We start from the raw sequence: 12,507 nt of genomic DNA, 5'->3' as shown, positions 1-12,507 counted from the left end.
AGTAGTTCGTATATTTGTGTTTACATATGCATGATTAGAGAAAATAAACTACCTTTATACATAAAAAATATGAGAAGCAGTTATTTTGCATATGGAAATTCTTTCAAAGTAGACAAATGAATTGAAAGCTTTTTTTCCTTTTCTCATCATACTTGTTTTGCCTGTATATCATGGAGTTGACATTTTGATTTCCTAATAACAACCAGAAACACAGATGCTATTTTGACATTGTTGAGACTCAAATGAAAGCACTCCGACAGTCAGTACAACCCCTTTCCACTCTGGTTTATTCGTTTTATTGTTTTTTCACTGTAACGACTTTGCACAGAACACGAAGAATGATGAAGCAAAAATTAGGGAGTGAATCCATAAGGACAATTAAGTAGGGTCAGTGTTCGACTAAATTCCACACCGTCATCTTCCGAGGGTTCTTTATAAGCAGTTGTGCCGACGGTAAACGAAAGTTCATTTTGGATGCAGGAATGTGGGATTTTGTTACGGAAGACTTACTGATAGAAGGAAAAGAGAGAGAAATTAAAGGGTGTAAAGGACTAGATAACACGACTGTTCCATTTTCTAAGAATTTATTTCTTTTTTCTGTTCTCATGTTCACTACGAATCACTTTCACGATTAGTGATTTACACCTTAGAAAAGTTTACGGAGACTCAACCGTAGTTGAACTTCCGATAACGAGTATTGCAAAACTTGTGATACATCATATTTATAAATGTTCCCTTATGACTGTAAAATAACAACTCTTTTCCCGAATATCTAAAACCCTGATTTGAACCCCATTACTTGTTTGAATGAAAATAGATTGAAGGTTATGTACAATTGAGATCAAAAACACTTAGAAAACTGGCTGCAAGTGCGGGTGAACCTGCGCAAATACTTGTTTGCAAGCGTGAATAAATGTTCACAGGCTGTCATGTCTGCGTTTTCTCACTATCATAGAATACATATTGAAGCCATACCACAAATGCAACTTTTCATCCAAGAGGTTATGTTGATCGTAGTTATATTAAGTTCGTACTAGTTCTAAAATTAAATTAAGATTCAAGATTATTTAACGAAGTGTTGCGTCTCCTAATGTGATATTTAAGTACTGTTCTTTAAGATACAGTGTGTCACATTACAATATTGCCTAAACAGGTCTTTACCACCTTTCGAGTCCCTGTATATCTATATTTTAATGATTATTTTCCTTCATAATATTTGTATGCAACTACCTAAAAATATCTGGCCTCTGAACAGGAAGGATTATTGAAAATATTTGAACTTCCTTTCCCATCTTACGCATCGTAAGATATATATATATATATATATATATATATATATATATATATATATATAAGGGCGGATCCAAAGGGGGCTATAGGAGCTATAGCCCCCCTGACCCTCTGGTATACACTGGGTAAAGCGGAAAACTGGTTTAGCCCCTCCCTTGATCATATCCTGGATCCGCCACTGTATATCTATATCTATCTATCTATCTATCCATCTATCTATCTATCTATCTATCTATCTATCTATCTATCTATCTATCTATCTATCTATCTATCTATCTATAACACTGGGACATGTATCAAAATAATTTTAATGAGAAGTATATAGGTCGAGATTCGTCTCGCTAATTTGTGGAGCCACAGAGATACTCTGTTTTGTTTGTATAAATTTTGTACCTCCTGTCCTCTTAAGAGATGCATTTTAAAATTTGTAAATAGCATACGATGTCTTCTGTACAGTTATTAAAAATAAGTCAAAGCAACATTCTGCCAAGTCAAATGTATGGGTTTGTACAAAGTCATTCAATGGGTTAACATACATTCATTTTTTCTATAAGATGTTTGTGTTAATTTAACTTTTCTCATATTCATAGACGATAGCATCTTGCCTTCGAGCAGTCAGCCTATGACAACGAGGAATAACATAGCCCAGTGGTTTACGCAGAATTTCATCAGGCTTTCCAAGTTAGGCGATGTCGTTTCAGAATTTTTGTATACACGTTTCAGAATTTAATATCGTAAATGTTTGCTTTTTCCTAATGTCTTTTAAAGGGGAGTTAAACCTAGAAACTTTCCCCTTTCGTACATCACTAAAATTAAAAATTGCCCATTGATAGGGATACGTGCTATCTTCGAAGCAAGTTTGATATTTCAACTTAAAATTCACCATTGTTTGAAGAGTTTTCTGCATACAATTATGAATTGCCAGAGTTTGTCAGAACATGCCGTCTGCGCTGACCAGTCAACAAGATTGGTAATGATTTTCAAGTGATTATTAAGCTAACAGATGCGTCAAGATCAGAGTTTAGACTCTACAAATTTCTATGTTGCGTTTTGCTATAGGGGTAATTAAGGCAGATCAATTAATTAATTGCCTTCGGGGAAATAAATACAATGTGGAACAAGATAATAAATGGACTTGAAAAGAGACAAAACGTTGAAATGATGGTGAGATTAATTTCCGCGCCGCCAATTATTATTAGTGTGCGCACACTTGCACTTTTGTTTAAAGAAGTTTAATTGCAGTGTTGTCGGTCAAAAGCATTATCTTCTCATGAAAAGAGTTACCAGCTTTCTATTTGGTCACCTATTTTCGATTAGAATTGCCAAAAACAATTGTCGAAAAGACGCAATATAGACATGCTGATTACCACCGTTCTAAGTAATCGTAAATTTCCACCTTTTGGAAATGAGATTCCGTCAACGCAGATTACATCTTCGGAAAAAAAGTGCATAGCAAAAGTCTGGAGAATTAGATGGCTGCTTCTGATCTGGGATCTTATCTGCTACAAACTGCATCAGAAACAAAGTGCTCTGTGAAGGAGCATTAGCGTACTGCAAAGCGCATTAATTGTTCTACCACAATTGTGAGTTCTTTATAACGTGTTCTGTTAACTTGGCAACAGTTTACCGGAAAAACACATTGATTTACTGTTTGTACCGATACACCCATTCAAACAGGACTCCCGTGCACTTTGTGGCCAAGTAGTTAACGCGTACACTTTGTGAGATACTGGATTCAATCTGCGTACGAGATAGTCTCAGACATAAATCCTCTATCTTCAGCATTGATATTTTCTCCTTCATTGTTGTATTTTTGTCACTTACATGTTTGTTGCTATTTTTTTTAGCTCACACAGCTTTACCTTGGGATGTAAAACTTAATGAAACAACTAATAAACTTATTAAACAATTAGATTATTTTACATCATGTCGATCGTGACATCAATTCAAAAGTTCAGCTATTCTTACTCCGCTTTCTTTTGCTAGAAGTGTCTATATCAGCGTTTTTCCCAACCGGTGTGCCGTGAATGGGCCGCTGGTGTGCCGCGAGGAATCGAAACAAAATTATTAATTTTATAGCAATCAAATTGCAAAACGTAGGGAAAATTTTATATTTATATTTAACATTACTATGAACCTCTACTATGAATCTACAATTTTAAGTTTCATACCGGGTTACTGTTCTATACCTTTCTAATGCTGTAAAAAGTATTTGTTATCATTGTTATGACCATTAGTGCTTCTTTATTGTTGTAGACTATTTCGTAACTTGAAAATTTAAAATATCATTCAATTTTTTCGACAAATTACTTATATTTGTGTTTTAAAAGTAGCTATAAGAGATTTGTTTGTTCGTTCGTTATTTAGTGATCTAAGGTTGGATACAGTTTTTAAAGAGAAAGCGCATTTTAAAAATCTGAGTCCAATATTTCATTGCAATTGATTATATTTTTAAATTAGAATGAAAAATAAGCATAATGATTTACCGCGGGGGAAAACCAGTGATCTAGCTTTCTCCTTTGTGAGGAGATCAATAATCACAGAAAACATACCACTGTGTTTTATTTGGTCTAGGAATTAATTCGTGCGGGTGGACAAGAGATGGCGCAACGAACGGAGCGTCCCACAGTTCCGTGTATCCACACATGTGTTGCAAACCCCTGTCATCGCGTATTGTTCGTAGTATAGGGCAGTGGATTAAAGCGTCAACAACACCAGTTTGTAGTTAAGTGAACATGGCGCAATTTGTGCCTAATAAAGTGTTTTTGCGGGGTGTCCTGCTGCATTACTTTAACATGCAAAAAAGTGCGACTGAAAGTCATCGTATTTTGGTGGAAGTGTATGGTGACCATGCTCTAGCTGAGCGAACGTGTCAGAAGTGGTTTGCACGGTTTAGAAGTGGTGATTTCGGCTTGGCAGACCAAGAGCGAGCTGGACAGCCAAAAAAATTTCAAGACGAAGAATTGACAGCATTGCTCGAGCAGGATTCGTGTCAAACGCAGGAACAACTTGCAGCAGCATTAGGCGTTGATCAAACAACAGTCTCCAAACGCTTGAAAGCCATGGGAATGATTCAAAAGATGTCACATTGGGTTCCACATGAATTGAAAGACAGAGACGTTGAAAGACGAAAAACCATTTGCGAATTGCTGCTTCAACGACAGAGCAGAAAGGGGTTTCTGCATCGAATTATTACGGGTGATGAGAAGTGGATCCATTACGAGAACCCTAAACGAAAAAAGGCCTGGGTGAAACCAGGTGAACCAGGTCCATCACAACCAAAACGAGATATTCACTGTGCAAAGGTTATGCTGTGCATATGGTGGGATATGAAAGGTGTGGTGTACTATGAGCTGCTGCAACCGGGTGAAACTATGAATGGAGAACGTTGTCGACGACAATTAATGCGTTTGAAGCAAGCTCTGGCCAGAACACGACCAGAATGGGAGAACAGACATGATAAACTTATTGTTCAACATGATAACGCTCGCCCACATGTCGCAAAACCGGTCAAAACCTATTTAGAAAATGTCGGATGGGAAGTTTTACCCCACCCGCCGTATTCACCAGACGTTGCTCCTTCGGACTACTACTTGTTCGATTGCATGAACAACGATTTGATTGGACAGCGGTTTACTTCTTCAGAAGATATCGAAACATGGGTCTCTGACTGGATCGCTTCCAAGGATGAGGACTTCTTTCGCCAGGGAATCCGTACATTGCCTGACAGATGGGCGAAAGTGGTGGCTAGCGATGGACAATATTTTTCATAAGGTATTTATGCATTTTGTGTTTGTACTACAGCTTCAATGTGTGCGTACCAACCGCACGAATTAATTCCTAGACCAAATATATTTACAAATAATAATATCTATAAGTGTGCCGCGAGAACCCAAGTAACACCCGCAGTGTGCCGCAAGTTGAAAAAGGTTGGGAAACGCTGGTCTATATGTTCTGAGAGTAGCACTTCCCGAGTTCTGAATCACGATAAGATATTTCGTTTTATTTGATATAATTTGTCATACGTATCAAATTTTCTGCTGTTTATGAAATAATTTGTTTGGCATATATTAATAAAGATAATTACATATTTGGATTGCAACAGCTGATTTTTATTACTATAATAATTTGAACATTGTCTCATAATCTGCAAAGAGAGTTAAGCAGGATGAAAAACGTTATCTTAGTTTTGTTTGTAGTACGCCATCTGGTTAGAATACATTCCTAAATAAAAATAGGTAACAATTACCATAAAAGTTATTCTTTTATAAGACCTATTGTATGTGATAGTTATTTTCCTGTAGTTTTATTGATACGTCCTCATTAAGAATTTCGATCGGGATTCACACTGCAATCTACGATCAGTTGGTCATAAAAGGTAAAATAGAGCCCTCTCAACTATGACATAAGTCAGAAAGAATAATGCATTAGTGTCCATAAGAAAACTTCTCTGGAGTTGAATCCCTAGTCACAAAATTGAGAAAGAAAAGCTACTTTGTTTTGTTAGACCTGGATACCTGACCGAATATAATAACATCTTCAATAGCTGTCAGTTGCAGTTCATACTCATTAACACTGAATTACCTCGTTAAATATGGAAATATACTCTATTAATATTATATGGAATAAAGCTATAGAAATGATCTATTTCTAGCTAGTAGTAAGGAGGGAAATATCTGAAATATATATTGCTTTCAATGGCAGAATAATTCATTATTACAAAGTAAAGAAAAAAAAATGATATAAAAGACGAGAGATTGCTGCACAAAAATGAAAGTGTTATGTGAAGGCTTGATTCTCGAGCGAAGCTTCGTGAGCAGAAGTGACATCAATCATCCACAGCTGGCGAAATGAGTGGCTGCTTGCACGAAGATTTCTATCACTCGTTTCTTATGGGAGATGTAACGGGGATAAAAATGGAAACGGGTGGATAAATCATATACAGCATATTTGTCTTTCAGAGATTTATTGCACTTCTTTAAATAAATGCAAAAGGTTTTGTGAATTTGGAGTTCGTAATCACACTGAAAAAAATATATATTGAAGAATGGGGCAACCAATGTACGTATGAAGAACAAAAATGCATATTGTATTGGACGTGTGTGAGATCGAAGACATGCGAAAAAGCATGGGAATGATGTCGAATAAGCAGAGAAGTTCTTTCAATACGAAACAAGAGAATATTATTTATACCTATAAATATGAAAACACTTTAAAGTAAAAATTTCCTTTTATTTTACTTAGTTTTCCATTCCTTCGTGAATCATGCAATCTTCACACCCTCTTCGTTGGACACAAAGGTTATGTACTTAAGCTACACCACGTGCCACTTTTCTTTCTTTCTTTCTTTTTTTAATGCAGAGTTTTGAATGTAGTAGTCACAAGGGAATATTCCAATTTGATTAATTCAATTGCTGAAAATGATTGCTTTCACTGGATTCAGCATCGAAAGAAACATAGTAAAAGAACAAAGGTGTTTAATGGCAGACTCTATACAGGGTGGGAGATAAATGAGGGAAAAGTACGAAGATAGAGCGTAGAAAATGTATATAAATGCCATGCCATGTTAATTTTGAGACTAGTAAAGGGATTGAGATCAAATGTTGGATATGAGGAATACATGTAGAGTTCCACTGAATAGGCGTAATGTGAATATCGGGGACACCTGAAAAGCTGCCATGTTGGAACTAGCGCAAGAAGAATATACGGGAAAGAGGTCATGCGACATATGACTCTTGACGCACACTATCTATTGAAATCAATAGTGGCCAATACGGTTTGATACGTCTGTTTAATTCCAACTGTCATGGACCTTAAGAATTATTCTGTTGTTGATACAAAAGTGGAGAACGACGATGGGCACATTTGAAAAACAAAAAATGGTTTCTGCACCAACTCTTCATCTTTATTGGTTCTCCATGAATCAACGAGGAGCACCAGTTTTATTTGCTCTATAGGCCAGAAAACGTAAGTCATTAACTCTTTCAGGCTATCCTTGGTCATATTTGCACTTTTGTCAACATGTGAATAAATATTGGGTAGATCGAGGCTTTTGTCGGCTGGAAAGTGGCCTCATTCACGTTTGTGGTTGTTCCTCATTTACGCCACCTTTACGACAGTATTGCTACATTGCCTTAGCGTGGAACACCTCTTTGTTACAGAGGTCTCAAACTGTATTGGCCACTATTGATTTCAATAGACGGTGTGCGTCAAGATCCATATGTCACATGACATTTTTCCCGTATATTATGCTTGCGCTAAATCCAACATGGCGGCTTTTCTGATGTCCCCAATCATTCATATTACGCCTATTCATTGGTGCTCTACATGCATTTGACCTCAATCCATCTACTCGTTTGAAAATTAACATGACATTTTTAGACATTTTCTTCGTTCTATCTTCGCACTTTGTCCTCACTTATCTCCCACCCTGTATACGGTCTGCCACTAAACACCCTCTATTTCTGTGTTTCTTTTGGTGCTGAATCCAGTGCTAGCAATCATTTTCAGCAATTGAATTCACGAAATCAGAATGTTCCCTTGTCAATAAATGTTTAAACTAAAGTTTCCCCCATATTTACTTTTTCCCAATAAGGTAGGGAAAAGAAAGAATCTTGAGTTAGTGCAGCTATTAATTATGTCGTGTTTGTATTTGGGTTAATATGTTTCCTTTGCCATTTTGTGTTGAGTGGTTAAGCTTAGCAACACAGTGATATCAAAAAAGTGTATTACAAACAAGTGAATTTCGTTTTCCGTAGATTTATAAACAATGCGAATTCAACACTCAAACTTAAAGTAGTACATCCACAACTATTGGATACGATAGGGGAGTATGATTAAAGATAGGACCTGTTGTTCGGACGCTGAATTCATATCAAAAAACATTACTTGTTTCGGTCTATGAAGATTAATATTAAAACCGGACGTGGTAGTTTATGTATATCACTTCCGATTGCAATAGAGGAATAACACCAGAGATGAGTTATATTCTTGGCACTGAGTCAATATCAAAGAACTGGTTGTCGCTAGCTATTTCCATTTTATCCATTTGTAACCGAAAAGTCGTAGAATTTCTCCACTTCCTGCTTCAACAGGTATATAAAAATCGAGAACAAACTCATTCTTAGGACGCTGAATTTCCGTCGACACCGTTTTTCGATATCCCTTACCGTTTCGGCTCTACGAAAATCGGTACTAAAATCGAAAGTACCAGTAAATTTTAGCATGTCCGGTTTCAGGAGAGTGTTGCCTGTAAGGATGAAATGTTATTTTAAGATGCTGCATTGATTGCAAAATAATAATAATAATAATAATAATAATAATAATAATAATAATAATAATAATAATAATAATAATAATAATAATAAAATAATAATAATAATAATAATAATAATAATAATAATAATAATAATAATAATAATAATAATAATAATAATAATAATAATAATAATAATAATAATAATAATAATGAAGCTTGTCGATATTTATTACAGTTCTTGTTTTAAAGCGATGAACGTTTAAACCGGATATGGTTTATTTCTGCCACTTTCGGTTTAAATAGATCCTAGACGAAGGAGGTATCGATTGAGAAAAAGAGTTCTTGGAATTATTTACCGATTTAGCTCTTTGAAAATAAGTGTTGAAACTGCATATACTAGAAAATTTCAACTTCTTCTGGTCTTGATAGAATATTACAGCTAATGATGGTATATTCCTTTGAAACGCTGGACTGATTGCGCAAAACCGCTTTCCGCTACCTGTTACCGTTTTCGTTCTGTGGTGATAAACGTGGAAGGATCTTATTCTTGGTGCGCTTAATCAATTGCAAAAAGGAGCTTCTTGAAACTTTTTACCATTTTTGCTCTATGAAAATCAGTAGTGAGACTGGAAATACTAGTAAATTTCGACCACTTTTAGTTTTGGTAGAGTGTCGTGAATGGTAACAACTGAGGCGCTGAATCGATTTTAGGAAACCGTTTTTCATTATATATTACCCTTTTTGCTATACAGTGAAAAACATTGACATCGGAAATGACTAACTTCCATACTTTTGGTATGAATAAGAGGTTAGCGGAAGATATGGAACCTATTCTTGGGACGCTGAATCGATATATATAAAGCTTCTCGATATCTCTTACTGGTTTTGCTCTGATACCTGTAGACAGACAGATGGACGAGCGAGTCGATGAACGGACATATCCGTTCTATAAAAAATGTCTCAAAAGGAAGGGCAGCACGAGGATTAACATAGGATTAGAGATCGGGGTGTTACACTTTTGAAGTGTTACATGTTAGTATGTTGAGTAACGTATGCTTGTCAAGTCAAAATAGACAGGTCTGAGAACAATAATAAAAGAACGGGAGAACAGCGAAAAAACCTACGCACACGTTGTTTGTCCACCACAAAGCTCACTCGGCGCAAGCTGGGATCGAACTAACGATCCCATGCACCAGAGGTGAACTCGACCGCTGAGCCACCTAGGCCCCCGAAGATTGGCCGAATAGCAGTATATAAGAGAGAAGCACTTACATACTGGAAGTCTTTGGGGTCCCTGAGAAAGGATAAGGTACAAAAGGATTGAATTTATTACGTTAATGTTAATTTATTTATTCACAAAACTGTGTTTTAATAAATCTAAAAAATGAGATCTTTAAGTTTTACGTCCTATGCTTATGACGGGTAGGCTAAAAGATGCATCAAATATAGACCTGCAATAAGGTTGGGAGACTTGTTACAAGTGTGGAGCTCTGCCTTGCAAGCTTGGCTCAAATGTATTTTATACTGTGATGCTGTTAGGGAGTTACTATACACTGCTTCACGTTCTTAAAAAAACATCTTCTGATTATTTCAAATACATTATAGTATGACAATGTGCTGTCAATTATTAAATTCAGTTTGCAATAGTAATTATCATACAAGCTCATTATGTTTATAATTATTCTATTGTTAATTACTTAATCGAAAATTCTTCAAGCAACTTATTTACTTCATTTCTGGAACCACTTTGATTACCATTTATTTGGAACAATTTTGGACATATTTTGATAATGAAAGGGACAGGACCACAAATCGAGCAGAGTGTTGGCACTCAAAGTTAAATAGAAATGCTGGGAATCCTCACCTCAATATGTATAGGCTAATTGAGTTACTGAAGCAGGAGCAATCAGAAAATGAAGCTTCGATGGCCATGCTTTTAGCACGGCATGCTGCAAGACACCGGAAATATAAGTGGAGACAATTAAACATTCGCCTACGTACTTTGAAATGTAGACTGAGTAGTAAATAGATTTTTCTAATGCAATACTTAGATGCAGTTGCTCATTGTATACATATGGAAGATAAATAGCATCTTGTATAGATGTTCTGTACTTCTTGTAGTTACTGTACTTATTTTGTTATATGAATAAACAAATCAAGTTGTATCTATGAATGCATTTGCAAGCCTACCAACATAAAGTTCATAAGGCGAAACGGGAAAATGCACATCAAGATTTCCTTTTCCGCCTTACAACAAGATAGAAAGTGATAACAGGTTTTACATGCAAATTCCATTGCTAGATGTCATAAGGCAAAACGGGAAAAGGCGAACAGTGCAGGAAAGAGAAAGAAAGCAAAAAGAAAAAGAATGTGTTCAGAGTTCTTATAATTGAATTACCATATCTCGAAATTTGGTAAAATTAGAAACATGAAATTTGATATTTAGATACTTCATTTATAATAATCAAAGACATGTAAGCATTTTTTGATATTTCCGCTAGAAGGAAAGAAAAGTTGGTAGAAGAAAAGGTTGAGGATTGCAATTGTTAAAATAAGGTATTCATATCTCGAAATCCGTTAAGGTGAGATACATCAAATTTGGTATCTAGGCTTTTCATTTTAAATAATTAAGGACATGTTTAAGGATTTTGATACTTCCCTTACAAGGGGAGAAAAGAGGCGAGAAAACAAAAGGAGTCGGGTTTGCAATTGTTAAAATAAGACGGTCGTATCTCAAAATCCCTTAAGGCTAGAATCATGAAAATTATTGGTGTCTATACTTTTAATTTAAGATAATTTTCTTTTCTTTCTTTTTTCTTTTTTGGCTATTTTGCACAGAAGAAAAGAAAAAATCTGGAACAAAAAACGGCAGGAGTTGTAATTGTTAAAATAAGATTGTCATATTTAGAAATCCCTTAAGAGTGAAGATATGTTAAATAGAGACGTGTTTCAGTGTTTCTTGATCTTTCGCATAGAATTGAAGAGAAAAAGGTGGGTGTTGCAGTTGTTATAATAAGACGGTCGTAGCTTGAATAGACTAAATATACGTTAGGGATATGAGAAATGTGAGGACGTAGGCCGAGCGTATGTAGGGTTTGGGGCGAAATCCTCAGCTAGCTGAAGGCCATATATAGAAGCCTATACAGTAATTTGTAGTCGTACCAAACACACATTAATGCCCAATTTAAAATTATTTTGATGGTAATTTTATGAATCATTAATTTGTTTGGCTGGGTACTATTTTTTTTTTTTTTTGCATTAATAGATAACAGTAGCAAATTATCTTCTGCTTTTCAGCGATTTGTTATTATTCTGCTTTTCAACACCTTTTATTTTTCCTCTTTTTAATGTTTTTTTTTTATGTCGACTATTTTTCTTAACTTACATATTTATCTTAACGTTATGGAGAATCTACGAGCATCCTCGGCTGAATAAGATAAGTGGTTAAGTTTAATTTTTCGTTTTTTTTTAACCCAGTAGTTTAGTTAAATACTTAGATCAAAGATATGAAACATAAACTCACACACGAATCTCTCTCTCTCTGTATATATATATATATATATATATATATATATATATATATATATATATATATATATATATATGTGTGTGTGTGTGTGTGTGTATGTACATGTTTGTTACGGAATTATGCATGAACATACTTACGATACTAGGACTATGAGCTGTTGAGGAGATTCATGATCTTCTTCCAAAATCTGTCATCAAATCCTGATAAATTTATATACAGTCTGCTAGAGAATATTTTCTTTGAAACTAAGAAAAGAGTAATCATTATCGGTACATCTATGTTGAAGTTACGCGTCAACATGCATACAATGATGTTGGTTAATTATGATATTAACACTCAGCCATTGATTAGTTTCATGATCTAACTCTAAAGATTATCATTAGATATTAACAAAATTTATCTGGAGTCACCACGAAAGTATACTCTTTAA

At 35.2% G+C, this 12,507-nt stretch overlaps 1 protein-coding gene across 4 annotated transcripts in view; it reads left to right on the top strand.

The window, feature by feature from the left end:
- LOC145688349 (cadherin-like and PC-esterase domain-containing protein 1) overlaps window positions 1–12,507 on the top strand; it is a 1,309,510-nt gene that overhangs the window by 1,026,649 nt on the left and 270,354 nt on the right. The gene's annotated exons all lie outside the window — the stretch shown is intronic.

Source organism: Thermobia domestica, chromosome 6 (assembly GCF_964235325.1).
Source record: "Thermobia domestica chromosome 6, izTheDome1.hap1.1, whole genome shotgun sequence".
NCBI classification, from domain to species: Eukaryota; Metazoa; Arthropoda; class Insecta; order Zygentoma; family Lepismatidae; genus Thermobia; species Thermobia domestica.
The sequence above is the reverse complement of the archived record's forward strand: the minus strand, read 5'-3'. Positions and strand labels throughout refer to the sequence as shown.